General features: G+C 43.0%; 1 protein-coding gene across 19 annotated transcripts in view; it reads left to right on the plus strand.

The window, feature by feature from the left end:
• Positions 1 to 18889, plus strand: part of PTPRK (protein tyrosine phosphatase receptor type K) — a 402371-nt gene that overhangs the window by 309318 nt on the left and 74164 nt on the right. The gene's annotated exons all lie outside the window — the stretch shown is intronic.

Raw genomic sequence — 18889 nt, forward strand, 5'->3', positions numbered from 1 at the left:
ACCCCCCAGTCCTCTAATAACCTTGGTCCCTCTTCTCTGCACCTGCTCTAGTTCAGCTATGTCTTTCTTATACACCGGAGACCAGAACTGTATACAGTATTCTAAGTGTGGTCGCACTAGTGACTTGTATAGAGGTAAAATCATGTCCTCCCTCTATCTGTTAAGCTGTAAAGCGCTGCAGAATATGTTGGCGCTATATAAATAAAGATTATTATTATCTGAAACTGAACCTATCAAAAACTGAACTCCTCGTGTTCTCTCCCTCTACTAACCTACGTTTGTCTGACATTGCCATCTCCGTGTGTGGTTCCACCATTACTCCGAAACAACATGCCCGCTGCCTTGGGGTCATCCTTCATTCTGAGCTTTCTTTCACCCCCCGACATCCGATCATTGGCTCGCGGCTCTTATCTGCATCTAAAAAACAATTCTAGAATTCGCCCTTTTCTTACTTTAGAAACTGCAAAAACTCTTACTGTTTCACTCATTCATTCTCGTCTGGACTATTGTAACTTTCTCTTAATTGGCCTCCCTCTTACAAAAACTCTCCCCGCTCCAATCTGGCCTAAATGCTGCTGCCAGGATTATATTCCCCACCAACCATTACACCGATGCCTCTACCCTGTGCCAGTTATTACACTGGTTACCCATCCACTCAAGAATCCAGTTCAAAACGATTACCCTCATCTACAAAGCACTCCATGGCTCAGCACCACCCTACATCTCCTCCCTGATTTCTGTCTACCACCCTACCCATGCTCTCCGTTCTGCTAATGACCTGAGGTTAGCATCCTCAATAATCAGAACCTCCCATCTCCAAGACTTTTCACGTGCGTTGCCAATTCTTTGGAATGCACTACCCAGGTTAATAAGATTAATCCCCAATCCCCACAGTTTTAAGAGTGCCCTAAAAAAACGCATTTTTTCAGACTGGCCTACCGCCTCAACGCATTAACCTATCTCTGTGTGGCCCATTCAAAAAACAAAACAAAACAAAATAAAAAACCTTAAACTGTAATCAGATTCCTCACTTCATGTTCTCATACACTTCATGCAGTTAATAGCCCTCTGTGTCTGTACTGTTACACACTTAGGCTGTTAACTGGTTCATGCAGCTTTACATGAACACCCGATCCTTACATTATGGCTGGTCCGAACAACGAAAGCAATTACTATCCAACTCTCGTGTCTCCCTTTTTCCTCATAGTTTGTAAGCTTGCGAGCAGGGCCCTCACTTTTCTTGGTATCTATTTTGATCTGTGATTTTTGTTATGCTGTAATGTCTATTGTCTGTACAAATCCCCTCTATAATTTGTAGAGCACTGCAGAATATGTTGGCGCTATATAAATAAAATTATTATTATTTATTATTGCATAATGGACCTACCGGCGGCATTAAACAACCGCCGATCGGTAAATGTTTTCAGTGGATAGCCGTTTATTAGCCTGTTTACACATGCAGACTGCAGTAAACTATGCACAATGAATTATCAGTAATAGATCGATCAATGCGCATAGGATGTCATTGTTGTCGGTAGCAAAGATCCAGTTTAAAGTGGACAATGTGCTGCTGAGAACGATGATGTATTTTGTAGGGCTAAAGATTATTTCAACTGATTAACAAGGATTTTGCTTATTCATTAGGTGAGAAGCTTGTTTACACAGAAAGATTATTGTGAACAAATTCTTCCTTTTTTCTAGTGGACTTTCCTAGTTGGAAACTAAAGCATGCCACACTTAAGTCCCTTTAGTAAAACACCTCAACCACAATCATACCACTCTCATGGAGTCTATTTCTGAGAGTTTGAGCAGACACTTGGATGTTAGTGGCCTGCTTGAGCTCATTTTGCATAGCTCTGGCACTGCTCCTCCTTGCACTAATAAGGAGGTAGCAGTCCTGCTGCTGGATTATCACCCTCCTACGGCCCCCTCCACGTTTCCTGGTGTACTGGCCTGTCACCTAGTATCTGCTCCATGCTCTGGACACTGCTGACAGACACAGCTACCCTTCTTGCTACAGCTCGCATTGATATGCCATCATGGATGAGCTGCACTGCCTGAGCAACTGAGAATGAGAATAGAGAAATGGTCTATGGTCACCCCCTACACAACTGTTCCTTAATAGTAAGTGTTTACTTCATTTTTTTGAGCAGTATATAATCTGGAAGGTCGCACTTCCATCATTTGTAGTCTAGTTGATAGTTGTAGTTGTTACGAGTTCCTATCCGAGGAAGAGGAGAGTAAGAACTGGGCAACAAATGGCTTCAAACACGTTCACACTTAAAATTACTTATCAATGTCCTCGTTGATGAAACTTTCTAATAACACTATAACACACAAGAAAAATGAAGATAACTGTCAATACAAAGAAGCAATAACATCCATATTAAATCCAATAATCTTTTATTAAAGAAATAACAAAACAGTAAAAATAGCCACATATTCAACATTGCACCATATAACCCCAAGGAGGGTAAACAGCCGGCATATTTAAATAAATAATCAAAAAATATCTCTCTATCTTCATGTTCTTTTCATTAGGCACAAATACATAAAGTGCACTCATAGAACAATTGCATCTGGTATTATACTAGATAAATCCCTCAGGTGCTAATAGCATCCCAATCTGCTGCATATAACCACAAAAACAATTGCCCTCAACATTATGCATTTAGTTCTATGTCATAGAGGAGGGACATGTAAATAAACAAGTTCCCAGATATAATGATCAAAGTATCCACATCACCTTTCCTCAGTAATAGCCGTAATGAAAAGAGTAGTGCCGGTATGTGACCCTCCGTGCCCTGACGCGCGTTTCTCCCTCTAGCTTCTTCTGGGGGCATGCCCAATAGCGTTAGGGGGCTCTTTTTATATCCACAAAGGACCAATGGGTGAGCCGATTACCTTGTATATACTTATGTGCTCGATCATTACTAAGGAGCTCTACGGCGCATGCGTACATCCAAATGCTCCGGAAATTAAACATAATTCCTTCCTGTCATGCGCCTTGTGAACCACATGTGGTACACATGCCGGTTTCACAATTGGCGCTGTCAGGAAAGCTCGGAACAAAAATGATAAGCGCATGCGCACCGCTCCCTAGGAAGGACAGAAAGATGTTACCCAATGTACCGAAAGTGCACTGTGCGGGGATTATTGGGCTCCAAATACCTCTTGGTCATTTGTGTGTTACCAGCAGGCATCACTATTGTAAATGGCATATGGTATGTGAGGGAAGGCTGTCAACTATTACAGTTTAGCCCCCTTAATTAGTAATCACAAGCTCACCTCATAGACGAGCTGGAGCGGTTTATATAAATTAGATGGTATTTTACTTTATCTTCTTAAAAGCTTCATTTTTTTATTTTAAGTCTAGAACAGCCACTCTAAGTCTTGGCACCTTTTCTCCAGCTTAATCTTTTTCCCATTTTCTTCATTAATCATTTTCTAAATTGTAACTGAAAATAAATGTATGGTATAGTGTAGCATTTCTAAAGCTTGAGAATAAAATGTTTTGCTATATTGAAATGAGTCCTGAATGTTTGTAAGTGGCGGAATCCTTTTCTGTGGGAAATGAGCAAATGTGTTGTAGGAATGATACTGTAGATAGTGCTTTTCATTATACTGATTGTTTTGACTAATTAGGAAAAATGCTTGAGCGTGCGAAGATGGCGAACTCTGTACTCATTTATTTCTTGGAATCTCCAGTCACTGCAGTTATCAGCACAAGAAACTTTATGCTGATTGAATATGCACACGAGCACCTAAAATGAACGCCGCATACCAGACGGAATATTTTCACTTAATAGCAAAAGTTCTTAAGAGTGTATTTACACGAGCCTTTTTGTGTGCTTTCTTTTTGCTGGGATTTTGGAAAATTGGGCAACATTACCACCCGCCCCACTAAAAAAAAAAGAAAAAGTGTTTTCATGTAACCACTGTGTATTAATTAACTGAGGGTTTGTGACACCGTTTTTTGGGGTCTTTGGCCTTCAGCTTTGCATTTAAAAAAACTTAAGGCACAAACTGCGTTTTACGCTCCCCTCCCTGGGTTGTATATAGCACAACATTTTTGTAGGCTCGGATAACTATCCAGCTGCTACTGCTGTTCTTGTTGGCAGGATTCCAATGTAAATGTTTTGAATAAGAGGAAAGGCAGGTAATGCTGCATCGGTTGCAATAATTCCAAATGTGATGGTGAAGGTTCATGCAGTTTATTTCTCTACGCGTTTCAAAGTTGTACAGACTTCTACCTCAAGATAACATAATGATCATTGTGGTTCTCCTAAGGAAGAAGTCTGTACAACTTCTAGAATTATTGCAACCTGCAGCGCAGTAGGACCATCCTTCTTCATTAACACACAAATTGTGAGACTTAATTCTTTAAAGGATGGCTCCACTACTTTTATATTGATGACTTACCTTAAGTATAGTTCATCAATATCCGGTTGGTGAGGGTCCAAAACGACCACCTGCAGCCAGATGTTGGCAGTTGCGAAACTGAACACAACTGTGTAGTGGCCACTGCCAGGTACTGGAGATCTACTACTTTTTTTATTTGAATAGTTGGAGCAGCAGTTTCTGGCAATGACAACAGATTTGACAGAACAGAGCAGTTCAACTCTGCAACTGGTAACATTCGGCACAAAGAACAGCTCATCATGGAGGTGTATGGCGTCTGATTCCCACCGCTCTGATTTTGATGATGTAGGCATCAATATAAAAGTTGTAGCGTAACCCTTCAATATTGTTTTTTTTTTTTAAAGTGTTAAACCTTAGTGATCATTTTGCTGGTAAGAAAGGAAACGGCCCAGCATGGTCTAAAATAAACTCCTGCCAATTCTCCATCACTACCTCTACCCAGGGTCTTGGCCACTCTCATGGCTTCCACCTAAGCTCAATTGATGGTTACTGGGAGCTGGGTTGGGGTAAACTGATGTCTGTTTGGGGGTGATCATAGGGGCTTTAACTGCAGATTCTGACACATCAAATTTATCAGGAGCTTATTTATTAAAGCAGACAAATCAATTGTAAAATTAAGTAGTCTTGTTTAGAAGAACAAGTGTGTAAGTGTTGATTTCCACCTTCACCTTCTACTAGTTTTTTGAAGCACAGAAATTGTGATTTTTTTTTTGTGTCTTTATAACTTTATCCTAGGATGGCACAACCCCCATTACATTCCTGCGTACAGTTGATTCTCTTGCCCCTTCTGTCCCTCTTATCACGGCAATACAATGTTTAAACCCTTGATGCTCTTAATGCCATCCGTATGTCTCTCTTAAATCCTTCCAAATCTGTAAAAATGAGAATCAAGATGATAGTTTGGGAGCTCAGGACGATGAGCGGAGCGCTGAGCTGCTTGAGCAGATAAAGATTTGTCAGTTGGATCCCTAATACTCCTAAACCCCTAGTATTGTGCACTGTTTCTCCCAATACATCCTATTATGCCTGTCTGTTGTAATTCATTTTACAAAGAAAAGAAAGTCTTACTTTTCCATTAAAAGCATATAGACAGAGCATCTGTGTCAGTGCCCACAGCACTCTCCTTATGTGCCACAATCAGCAGAGCTTTTCTTGGATTTCTGCTCCGGGGCTTATAGACAACTGCAGTCACTTTTAGTGATGCCTGTTCTTATCTTTGTCTGCATCATTTCTTCCATTAAGGCAAAATAGTTTTGAAACTTGATTTGAGGTTTTCTAATAAGAAAAGCATAAACGTACTGGCCTGCTTTTCCAAAGTCCAGCATGCCAATGTGTCGTATTTCTCAGGACTTTGGACCAGTGTAGTTTGTTCTTTTTCGCCATATGTTTCCATTGAGCTGGCATGTAAAAAGCTATTTGCATAAGGGAATTGTACAGTCTAAATAGCTAGAAATATTTGCTACTTTAGAGCTCCAATAATTACCAAAAGATTACTGACAAATTTCAGATTCTCAGAACTTGCCCTGGAGACCTATCATGAAACCCATCATGAAAAGCTGATGTCTCCGATGGTAGCTCACACCCGTGATGGGTTTCAGTAGGCACAAGTCAGAAGGACATAAACTTTGTGTACACGTACCTATCACCTCTCTGACCTGTGTGTTTCCAAGAATTCACTCTGGATTAATGCCTAGTCTGAATGCTCAGAAAGTCATCTATCATTCTATTATATCACATCTGAACTTTGACTTGGTCATAAATCAGCTATTTTGTTTTCTACTTCAGATATACCAGATATATAACCTACACATACTGTACGTGCCACCAGCACTGATGATATGTTATACACTGCATGTTTATGGCGTCACCTGGGTTCAAAGGGAACAAGTCGCGTTCAGGAGTGCAATTTAGCTGCAGATAATGAAGAAATCTGCAGAGAAATAGCTGTGTTGTGTATAAAGAAAAGGATTCTTACGAGGAGATCCTTATTTTTAAAAGAAAAGAAAATGGAACTAATGTCCATAAGTGCAAAACTGTAAGTTGTGTTTAAATCCTGTGTAGCTAGCTTACTGGAGCAGTGGCTGCAGGAAGAAAATGCTGTTTTATTCTCCCTGCAGCTGTTTGCTTCCAGTCATCAGGACAGTGTGAAGCTCTGTTAGGCTATGTGCCCACATTGCGGATTCGTGTGCGGATTTTTCCTCACCGGTTTTGCAAAATCCGCAGGTAAAACGCACTACGGATTTCCTGTGGTTTTTGTGCGGATTCCACTGCGGTTTTACACCTTCGGATTCCTATTGATGAGCAGGTGTAAACCACTGCGGAATCCGCACAAAGACATGCTGTGGAAAATACAAGGCAGCGTTTCCACGCGTTTGTTTCCGAGCATGTGCACTGCGGATTTCGTTTTCCATACGTTTACATGGTTCTGTACAACGCATGGAAGACTGGCCAATCCGCTGCGGATCCGCAGCAAAATCTGCAACGTGTGCACATAGCCTAAGGCAGCAATCACTTGCCAGCACCTTGATTGACAGCATATGTGTCTAGAGCTGGATACCAATATGCCGGGTAGTGATTACATTACTCACTGTACAGTGATCGGTGACTGTTACAGCTCCCTGCACTGCCCCAATGTCTGGAAGCAAGCAGCCACAGGGAGAATGAAACTGTATTTTTTCCCTGTAGCCGCTGCTCCCATGAACTGGCTATAAACTTTGTCTGCAGACTATCCTTATATAGTACTGTTAGGCCCTGTTCAGACATGCATTTTTCGTGCAAAAGTGCTATGTGTGGTTGTCATGGATAGCACTCGTACCTGTGATAATCTGTGGCCATTCACATGTCTGAGATTTTTCACTGAGTTGGTGCTTTTATATTCTATGGATCGAGGAACTGGAGGCAGATAGATTTGCTGCTGCAACTTCTCATTAAACAGCAGTTATAGTTCTCCATAGAACTTTATAAGCACCAACTGTTATCTCCTAACAGTGATGGGAAAGTCTGTATTCATTCGTAAATTGAGAATGAGTTTCTAATTTTCACTTGTAAATAAAATAATGGTCACCCTCTAAGTTTTAGTGTAATGTAGTTGTCAGCTTACTGAAGTAGTAAATCATTTTTTTTTCTTTTAGCTTATATGATAAAATGTAATAGTCTCCATGCCACCCTTGTGGCTGGTTGTTGTACAACCCCATTTTTACAGGAAGAACTGCTTTCCATGCTTAGTATTAGGGTACGTTCACACAGGACTTTTTTGCTGCTTTTTTTTGCTGCTTTTTTTTATGCTAATTTTCAGCTGCTTTTTACAGTACCAGTAAAGCCTATGAGATTTCAGAAATCTCATGCACACACGTTGGTTTTTTGTTTGATCAGTTTTTTCTGCTTTGCTGCTTTTTTTGGACATAGGGCATGTCACTTCTTTCAGCGTTTTTGCAGCGTTTTTGCAGCGTTTTTTCACCCATTGACTTGAATGGGTGATGAAAAAAACGCTGCAAAAACGCTGAAAAAACGCATGTAGCATTATTTGCTGCTTTTTTTGTGCAGAAAATCATGGCCAGCAGGAAGGGATCTCACAGCCAAGAGCTTAGGGGTGTGGTTAGTGAGGTGTGAAGAGCCATTGTGAGCCATTGTGAGGTGTGAAGAGCCATTGTGAGGTGTCCTGATTGTGATCTATTGTGAGGGAGTTCCTGGTAGTGAGGTGTGAAGAGCCATTGTGAGCCATTGTCAGGTGTGAAGAGCCATTGTGAGGTGTCCTGATTGTGATCTATTGTGAGGGAGTTCCTGGTAGTGAGGTGTGAAGAGCCATTGTGAGCCATTGTGAGGTGTGAAGAGCCATTGTGAGGTGTCCTGATTGTGATCTATTGTGAGGGAGTTCCTGGTAGTAAGGTGTAAAGAGCCATTATGAGGTGTCCTAGCAGCTGAAAATTGGCATAAAAAAAAGCAGCAAAAATCTGCAGCAAAAATCTGCAGCAAAAAAGTCCTGTGTGAACATACCCAAAAAACGCACCAAAAACGCACCAAAAAAACGCACCTAAATTAGCATAAAAAAAGCAGCAAAAAAAAGCAGCAAAAAAGTCCTGTGTGAACGTACCCTTAGAGGGTTGATCACGTTCGCCCCTACCCTTGACAGCAACTATCAATTCTCCAGTTCTCCGTTTTGATGAAAAAATATAACCACCATTGAGAAAGAAAAAGGGAATTGTACTTGGACATGTCACAGTTATCTGGTAGAATTATGTGTGAAGAACAATTTTTTATACATATGCTTTTTTATAAATTGGACTGAGCCTTTAAGCTTGTTATTTGTACCTTCTTCATATAGCAGCCAGATCTAGGTTTTCACAGCCTTTTCCATTATTTTCCTATGTATGGGTGCCAGAAGTTAACAAGAAACCTCAGACTGTAACTGCGTCTTTGGAAGTGACTTACAGCTGGCTGCCTGCAGCCTAATCTGAGAAACAGATGGGCCTGTAGATAAACTATCTCAGATGAAATATGCCTGCTAAGAATTCTGGAAGATTTTCCAATCTCTGTGCGCACTTACACCGAATGATACTGGCGTTCCTTAGACTTTTATCAATAGACTGCAGGTTTAAGTATTGCTGGACTTCGGTAATTTAGGGGCTATCGGACTCTAGATTAAAACTGGATTCACACAGTATTTTGATTTTTTTTTGTTTTTTCAAAAAAGCCGGATTACTCACCGGTAATGCTCTTTTAGTGAGTCCACGACAGCACCCTACTGGAGAGAGGGATCCGCCCCGCAGGAACAGGAAACCTATTGAGAAATAAATGGGGGCGGTCCGCCTCTCCTCCTCAGTTTTGATTTCAGAGTACCCGGAGGACCGCCAGTATTAGGCAAATATCATTTATTTCATTGTTTAAACTTATTTGCTTATGATTAAAAGGATTTTACTCAAATAATATGTATTATATTAATCTAGGGAGGGATGTAAGAGGGTGCTGTCGTGGACTCACTAAAAGAGCATTACCGGTGAGTAATCCGGCTTTTTACTCTTCGCCACGACAGCACCCTACTGGAGATCTTTCAGAGACCATCACCTAGGGAGGGGACCACCGTGCTGAGGACAGTCCTGCCAAAGTCTAGGTCAGAAGTTGACGATAGGTCTAGCCTATAGTGGTTATAAAATGTAGAAGGGTTTGACCACGTTGCCGCCTTACATATAGTTTCAATCGGGACGTCTCCCCTCTCTGCCCAGGAGGATGCCATCGCTCTGGTAGAGTGTGCCGTTATGCCTTCCGGAGGGTTTTCTTTCCTCGCGGAGTAAGCCAGTCTGATAGCCTCTCTGATCCACCGGGATAAGGTGCTTTTTGTTACTCCATGACCCTTCTTGACGCCCTGGAAGGAAATAAACAGAGCCCTACTCTGTCGCCAGCTGCTGGTCTTTTCAATGTATTTTAACACTACTCTTTTAACGTCTAGAGTGTGATATTTTTGTTCTTCAGGAGTGGATGGATTACTGAAGAAAGTGGGCAAGATTATTTCTTGTGACCTGTGGAATTTTTTTGCTACTTTGGGCAGGTAGGAAGGGTCTGGTTTAAGAATTAGCTTATCCTGAAAGGTTAACAAAAAAGGTGGATCTATAGAGAGTGCTTGGATGTCACTGATTCTCCTAGCTGAAGTCAGTGCTACCAAGAGGGCCGTTTTTAGTGATAGACATTTAATTGGTATTGAGTCTATTGGCTCGAATGGAGAGTCTGTTAGGGCTTGTAAGACTAAATTTAAATCCCAGGGTGGAATCCTAGGTATGTTAACTGGATTCATTCTTTCGCAGGCCGTAATAAATCTGGATACCCATCTATCCCCCGCGATGTTATGGCCATAGAGGGCTCCTAGCGCTGAAACATGAACCTTTAAGGTGTTTACAGTTAGACCTAGTTCTCTCCCTTTTTGAAGAAACTCCAGGATAGAATGTATCGGAATTTCTGATGTGTCGGTAGATGTATGGAATTGAAAAAATTTTCTCCATACTCTTGTATAGATTTTTGTGGTGGAGGGTTTTCTACTATGGAGAAGCGTATCAATTAAACCCCCCGAGAATCCTCTCGATCTTAACATCTGCCTCTCAAGTTCCAGGCCGTCAGGTGTAGATTGTCCACCTGAGGGTGGAAAAACGGACCCTGGAAGAGAAGGTTGGGCGTTGAGGGGAGGACCCAAGGATCTGAGACCGACATGGTCTGTAACCATGAGAACCATGGTCTCTTGGGCCAGAATGGAGCTATCAGTACAACTCTCGCCCCTTCTTCCCTGATTTTGCGTATAACTTGAGGAAGCAATATGATCGGAGGAAACGCGTACGCCAGACTGAACTGCCAAGGGGCTTGGAGAGCGTCCAGAATGTCCGGATGATCCGCTGGAGATAGAGAAGCAAATCTCCGGACTTTTCTGTTTTTCCTTGTGGCGAAGAGATCTATCTGAGGATGGCCCCAAAGAGATATTATGTCCAGAAATATCTGCTGGTTTAGACACCACTCTCCTTGCCTCAGGGTGTGTCTGCTTAAGAAGTCCGCCTGCTGATTGCTTGCTCCCCTTATGTGCAATGCAGTAAGGGATGTTAGGTGACTTTCTGCTAGATTTAAGATTTCCGTAGCAGAAGACATCAGAGTCTCTGATCGCGTACCTCCTTGCCGATTTAGATACGCCACCGTGGTGGTGTTGTCGGACAGGACTCTGACGTCTTTCCCCCGAATCTGTGGGAGGAAATGGTATAAGGCGTATTTTACAGCATTCAGTTCTTTAAAGTTAGAGGAGCTGCAATTTTCTTCCCTGCTCCATAAACCCTGGCAATAATCGTTCCCCATATGAGCGCCCCATCCATGAGGACTGGCGTCAGTGGTTATGGTGTGAGATGGCGTTATTACCCATGGAACCCCACTCAACAAATGGTTTGAGTCTAGCCACCACTCTAAGGAAGTTAAAACCTCCTGAGATAAGGTTATTTTTGTATTTAGGTGACCAAATAACCGTCTATCCTCTTGTAAAATTTGATGTTGTAGGACTCGAGTGTGGTGTTGAGCCCATCTCACTGCTGGTATACAAGAGATAAGAGACCCTAGTAACGACATAGCTTGTCTTAGGGATATACGAGGATTAGTTATTGCGGCTAGGACTTTGTGTCTGATCAGTAGGATTTTTACCTGCGGCAGGAGACACTTTTGAGATATGGAGTCTAACTGGAACCCCAAAAACGCCTGACGGGAAAGCGGAGTGAGTCTGGATTTGTCGGTATTGATTATCCAGCCCAGGTCCTGTAGAGAGGAAATTGCGTGAGCCAAACGATCGGCACATTGAGTAACTGAATTTCCTATTACCAAAAAGTCATCCAGATAGGGCACAATCAAAGTTTCCTTCTGGCGTAGGTATGCCATCACCTCTAGCATTATCTTGGTGAAGATCCTCGGCGCTGTTGAGAGGCCGAAGGGTAAGGCCGCATACTGGAAGTGACGAACCTCGTTGTTGATTTTTACCGCCACTCTGAGGAATTTTTGGTATCTGTTATGAATGGGGAGATGATAGTAAGCATCCTTTAGATCAATGCCCCCCATCATACAGTTTGGGAAGAGGAGTTTTATGGTGGACCTAATGGACTCCATTTTAAATGTATAATTTTCAATGAATGAATTGAGTTTTTTAAGGTTTATGATGGTTCTGAAAGAACCGTCGGGCTTAGAGATTAAGAATAGGGGAGAATAGAATCCCCTACCCTCCTGTCCCACTGGCACTTGGACTAGGACCCGTTTTGATATTAGGGTTTGAATTTCAAGCTCTAAAGCCTGTTGCTGTATAGGCGAGCTGAGAGTTGTTATAATATAAGACTCGTGGGGTACACGAGAGAATTTTAATTTAATTCCATCTCGGACGATATTTAAAACCCACGAGCTAGATGTTATCTTCTCCCATTGGGTGGTGAAAAATTTAAGTCTGCCCCCAACTGGTATGTCCTCAGTATTTGTTTTTTGGGGGGTTGGGTCTTCTAAACATGGTACCTCTCTGCTTGTCGTCCTTAGGGGTCCATGTTGTAGACCTATCCGTTTGCCTCCTTTTGCCAAACGGCCTCCTTTTAAAGGCTCTCCTGTAAAACGGAATAGAGGTTTCAGGAAAAGCTTTCTTCCTGTCCTTTGCCTTTTTGAGTATCTCATCTAAGGTTTTACCAAAGAGGTACTCACCCTCACATGGGATTGCGCATATTTTAGACTTAGATTGCGCGTCCCCTTTCCAACTCTTCATCCATAGGGCTCTTCTTGCGTTATTTACAAGGCCCGCAGATCTTGCTGCTAAACGGAGTGAGTCGGCGGAGGCGTCTGCCAGAAAGGCCGCTGCTCCTCGTATTAAAGGGATGGCTGCTCTTAGTTTTTCCCTCGAGCTTTTCTTTTCAATTTGCTGGTCTAACTGATCAATCCAGATGATCATTGACCGGGCCGCGCAAGTGCTGGCTACTGCAGGTTTGAATATCCCTGTAGCCGCTTCCCAGGAACGTTTAAGGGATGATTCAGCCTTACGATCCAAAGGATCGACCAATAGTCCCGCATCCTCCACAGGTAGAGTGGATTGTTTGGAGGTAGAGGCTACAGCTGCGTCGACCTTCGGGACTTTGGTCCAAGTAAGAAGCTCCTCGTCACTAAACGGATATTTGCGTTTTGAGGCTGAGGGTAGAAAGCCTCTCTGATCTTGCTTCTCCCACTCTCTTTTAATCAATGTTTTCACTGCTGGAATAACCGGAAAACATCTCCTCTTTCTGTCTGCCAAACCCGCGAACATTATTTCTTGCGCGGTTTGCGCACCCTTAGACTCCTCACACCCCATGGTATTTCGAATAGATTTTACCAAGTTGTCCACACTGTCCAAGGGGAAACATGAGCGTCCCTCAATCTCTGATGAGGATGATGACGCTGGACATGATGATAGGGAGGCATCTGACAGTATCGGTTGGTCACTGTCGGAGTCTGACACAAGTGTTGGCGTTTTAGATTTAGAACTACGCGGTTTTTCCTGGGTCATATTTTTTAGTTCTTCTCTAATAATGGCCCGAAGGTCCGTAATGGACACTGCTGCTCCCTGTGTTTCTTTTAAACAGTCCTCACAAAGTTTTTTGGGGTATGAGTCAGGGAGGGGCTGGTTACACAAGGCACATTCCCTGTGCTTCGTTTTTTGTCGTTTTTTGCTCTAAGCGTGTAAGTAGAGAGAGAAAGGGAAAAGAGAGAGATAGGGAGACAGCATTAGCTTAATAGGTAGAGTTCACAACTCACCCAGTGAAGCAAATAATACCGGATCAGAAGGCCGAGATCCTGTTCTGGAACCGTCGCTTTTACGAGCGGTGTCCGAGGATCCTCTGGCGTGATCTTTGGCGGGGGGTACTGGAACTCCGGTTGTAGGGTCCATGGCACCTGGGGATGACATCTCTGCATCGCCGATTCAGCGTTAGTGAGCGCTTTAAATAGAGCGCCAAAACGTTTTTTTTTTTTTTTTTTTTCTCGCGCATGCGCAGATCAGTGCCGGCTCCCCCGCCCTGGATCCGGCCTAGGCGCCCCGGAAGTCCAAGAACCACTTCCGGGGTAGCCTGTATGTGCGGCGGTCGGCGCACGCGCGGCCCGGGATTCAACGCCGGCCGCTGGAAGGTCACCTTACCCGGCTCCTGCTGCCGTACCGCACGCTGGGAAGGACGCCGGTCGGCCTTTCCCGGACCCGGCCGTCTGCCCACTCCATCAGACGAGGGGGGAGCCGTCTAACGGAACTCCCCCGACGCTGCTTCTGAGCCGCAGCCCCTGCCGTTCTCACGGATACTGCGCAGGCGGCATGCAAGCCCAGGTATGTCTTCTCAGTAAGAGTCCTGTCGTTCCCGCAGGAACAGGAAACCTAAACTGAGGAGGAGAGGCGGACCGCCCCCATTTATTTCTCAATAGGTTTCCTGTTCCTGCGGGGCGGATCCCTCTCTCCAGTAGGGTGCTGTCGTGGCGAAGAGTAAAAGTTTATTTTTGTGCTTAAAAAAAAAAAAAAAATTCTTTGGCCAGTCAATTCATATAGTCTATAGTGAAATTATGTATAATGCAAAACAAGACATTCTGGTTTGTGCCATTTGGGGTCATTGGAATCTCTTTGAAAACACCCCATGTTCTGGCTAATTATTTAAAGAGGTTGCCCACAACTTTTACATTGATGACCTTAGGATAGTAGACCCCCTGCTGATCAGCTGTTCTTGGTATTGGCGATGGCTGCCAGCCGGAACTGCCAGATTGCGGAGCTGCTTCGTCTTCTGATAGTGGCTGCGGCAGGGTATCACACATTCGCCTCCTATTGATTTGATTTCTAGGGTATTGATTTTATTAGAAGGCAGATGTGTACTACGCTGCCACTATAAGAAGCCTGAGCAGTTCTGAAATCGAGCAGTTCCGGACCATCACATTGCTCTGTTTTCTGCTAATGGCCACGGCAGGGTAGTACACATCCGTCTCCTATTCAAATCAGTACACTACAGATCGAATAAGATCAGGATCAGTCATCAATTAAAAAGTAGTGGACTTATAAATATTGTTGGGCTTCTACTCTCTCTCTCACTAGGCACAGGAAGCGGTATCAGTAAAAATGTCCAGGCTGGTTTATTAAAGGAAATCTGTCATTCGCCTTATATTTTTACCTGTTAATATGTGCTTACAGGTAATAGAATGGTTAATATAATCTTACCTATATGCCCATATCTGCTTTCTTGATGTGTAGAATTTATCTTTTATTCTGTTATGGTAATGAGTTCTACATGGCTTCGGGGCGTGCAGTGCCTGGAAGAAAACCGTCTCCGGTCTTCATTTAAATACCACCCTTCCCCAATCAGCGTTACAATGCCCTGTGATGTGAATTGCTGGCCCAGGAATCCCATGCCTGTTGCCCGCAATTGAGTGATTATACTTATTTTTCTGCCCTGTTATGAACATTGGCATCATTGTTCTTCTGCACAGGCGAGTCACTACTGAAAACTCATTACCATAACAGAATAAAAGACAATTTCTGCACATCAAGACCACAGATATGGGCATACAGGTGTGACTATTTAAAACATTCTATTACCTGTACTTAAATAAAATAAACTGGTTAGGAAACCAAAAACGTAGCCTTTTCCGGCACAAAGTGAAAAAGTAAATAGTCCATACAGTATTGCAGGTTTGTTTGTCCAGTAGTATTGAGCGAATGTTCTCAGATAAGGTGTTATCCGAGCATGCTTGGGCACTAACCGAGTGACTTCAACATGCTCGAAAAATATGTTTGAGTCTCTGCAGCTGCATGTCTCGAGCCTGTTAAGCAATCACTGCATGTGTTGTCGCTGTCGAGCAGGCTTGACATGCAGCTGTGGGGACTCAAACATATTCTATTATTCGAGCGCTCTGAAGTTACTCGATCATCAGCCTAGCATTCTTAGATAACATCTAACATCCGAGCACTTCCGCTCATCACTAGAGCTTGAGTTCTTAGCAGAGACCAACACAGTGGAGATCTGCACACCTCCAGACACAGACACTGAATGAAACAACTGGTCTCCTTTTTATCTGCCATACCTCGCGCCCGGGGTGGGGATATGTGAGCAGCCAGTCCCACCCGTCTCTTTGACTGCTTGTAAACCCGGCCCTGAAATGCCCAATTAACTCTCTGCGCTATACATGCTGGATATATGTGTATGTCCACTTCAGGAAAAAGCAGGCGGTCTTGCTGTTGATTTTGCAACGAGTGACTGGACTGTTGATTTTTTTTATTTTTTATTTTTTTCCTGTACTTTATACTATAACAACCAGCTTCCTAGTGGAGAATGAACATGCTACTTCTTTTAACCACTTTGCTTTCCGAAACTTGAAACATTTAAAAAGTAAGGAATGCCAGAAATGACCACAGCAGCGTAATTTTTACATTGCTGTGAGTTCCGTTAATTATTCTTGCAGCTATTTTGTGGTGAATTTTGGCTGAAAAAAAAGTCAAGGGCACATAGTCCTTTTCATTTATTTTTTTTTTAGGCATCATTCAAGCTGCATAAAAACACGCACTTGTGCTGCTTTTTCCTCATTGATTAGAATAGGTAAAAAACTGAAAAACTCTTCAAAAACGCTGAAAGAATTGACACTGTGCAGATGTGAAACTGCTTCAAAAGTCTGCAAGGAAAAACTAAATCACATATGCAAGAGATTTTAGAAATCTTGTTCACTTTGCTGAGACAGTAAAATGCTGCGGTATTCAAGGCAAAAACATGCTGGGGGGAAAACTCGGCAAAATTGTGACGTGTGAGCATACCATAATAAATAGGACAAACTTGGAATTTTATTTTTTGCTCCTGAGAAAGATGTATGGCCATATTAGTGGTAAAAATAGACCACCGATTGGACCCAGCAAATTGATGAAATGTTGCATTTTATCTCAAGCAGACGTCTTGAAAGAGGCCCTATTTTTTTTCTCTTTATTTTTTTCTCCTTTCCCTTGCTCGGTATTATGAATTGGGAAAGCTGAACAAGTGAATCAGGGTTTTATATTGTGCCAAACAAGAAAACTGCAAAGCTGAATTACTGGGATGGAGCAGGTTGTACTGACTGAGCACTACATATTAAAGCAGCAGTGATGATAGATTCTTGGCTCTCTGAAGCAGAGCCTGTGTTGTATAATTCCCTCTGCTTTGTTCAGATTCATTACTCCGGAGCTGTACTCAGTAATGGATGCAGTGTATGTTTGTGTCTTGGACATTAAGCACAATTATTTTAGGTTACATTTCTATGCTGAGCTGTCTGAATAAGTTTGCATCATTTTTCAAAATCTGTGTTAATATTTGTACAATAATGGTTTAGTGAATGGTACATCTGGCATCAGCCGCTAAGCGAACACTTCTGTAATGGTGAAAAGTTTATGCCCATGAATAATTTATCCATCTGGCATGCGTTGCCTATTGTTGGTTTCTCTACTCAATTATCCATGAATTTCTCCGCACTTTTCCGGATTCACTGTAGCCTACTGACCTATCCAATAGTAATAGGATTATTCATACATGCAATCTACCGGCGAACAAATTGTGGTAATGGTAGAGTTCAACGTTTAGTGGCAACCAATGCTGAAAAAGTTTGCCATCAAAATTCCTGTCCATTGTGAAAAACAATTTTACCCTTGCGCACTGTAGTGGACAAGTACTAAATATGTACAAAAATGATCCGATCCATTGGGTTCCTCTATTACATGACCTGCTAAAAAAGTGTCTTCTCCTACCACTCCAACATGATGACTGTTCTGATCATCACATGGTGCGAAAGAGTCTTCTTACGGGAAGTTGGTAGAGTTTATCATCCTGTGATAGGAACATTTTTCTCATTGGGTAAATAGACACCTCGGATCATCCAAGATGATTACTTTTTCTGCTTTAGTTTGGAGAGGGACATTAACTTACTTGTAAGCCAAGTTTTGCTTCAGATTGGCATTAAACATTTTTAAGACATGGATTTTCAGTTGTACTTACAGGGATTTGTACATCTTCTGGTTTAAAAAAAAAGTTGCCCTAATGTGTGAAATGGCTAGTAAGTTGGTCTCCCAACATATTAATGAGCATAGTGCTCACCAGGGGCAGCCAGACTCCCAGCACATGAATGAGCATAGTGCTCACCAGGGGCAGCCAGACTCCCAGCACATGAATGAGCATAGTGCTCACCAGGCGCAGCCGTACTCCCAGCACATGAATGAGCATAGTGCTCACCAGGCGCAGCCGTACTCCCAGCACATGAATGAGCATAGTGCTCACCAGGCGCAGCCGTACTCCCAGCACATGAATGAGCATAGTGCTCACCCGGGGCAGCCAGACCTCCCAGCACATGAATGAGCATAGTGCTCACCAGGGGCAGCCGGACTCCCTGCACGTGAATGAGCATAGTGCTCACCAGGGGCAGCCAGACTCCCAGCACATGAATGAGCATGTGCTCACCAGGGGCAGCCGGACTCCCAGCACATGAATGGGCATAGTGCTCACCAGGGGCAGCCAGACTCCCAGCACATGAATGAGCATAGTGCTCACCAGGGGCAGCCGGACTCCCAGCACATGAATGAGCATAGTGCTCACCAGGGGCAGCCGGACTCCCAGCACATGAATGGGCGTAGTGCACACCAGGGGCAGCCGGACTCCCAGTATGTGAATGAGCATAGTGCTCACCAGGAACAGCCCGACTCCCAACACACCCCTAAAACAGTTGGAATTGTGCATTGTGATAAGCTGTTGGACTTCAAAGGGCCAGTGTTCTGTCTGTATGCTTTGTCAGAGTATTCATTTTCTAGTCTGTACTCATCATGTCATGTGGAAAACATATTAGACAAACTTAAAATAATGTGCACAAGGTCTATCAACGTGCAGTTTGTTGTTCGCGGTATTTAAGAAATGGGAGTGCTTCGTACTTTATATCTGAGATACCAATCTCTTTTGAATAATATGTATTTGATTTTATTTCA

Source organism: Ranitomeya variabilis, chromosome 2, assembly GCF_051348905.1.
Source record: "Ranitomeya variabilis isolate aRanVar5 chromosome 2, aRanVar5.hap1, whole genome shotgun sequence".
Classification (NCBI taxonomy): Eukaryota; Metazoa; Chordata; class Amphibia; order Anura; family Dendrobatidae; genus Ranitomeya; species Ranitomeya variabilis.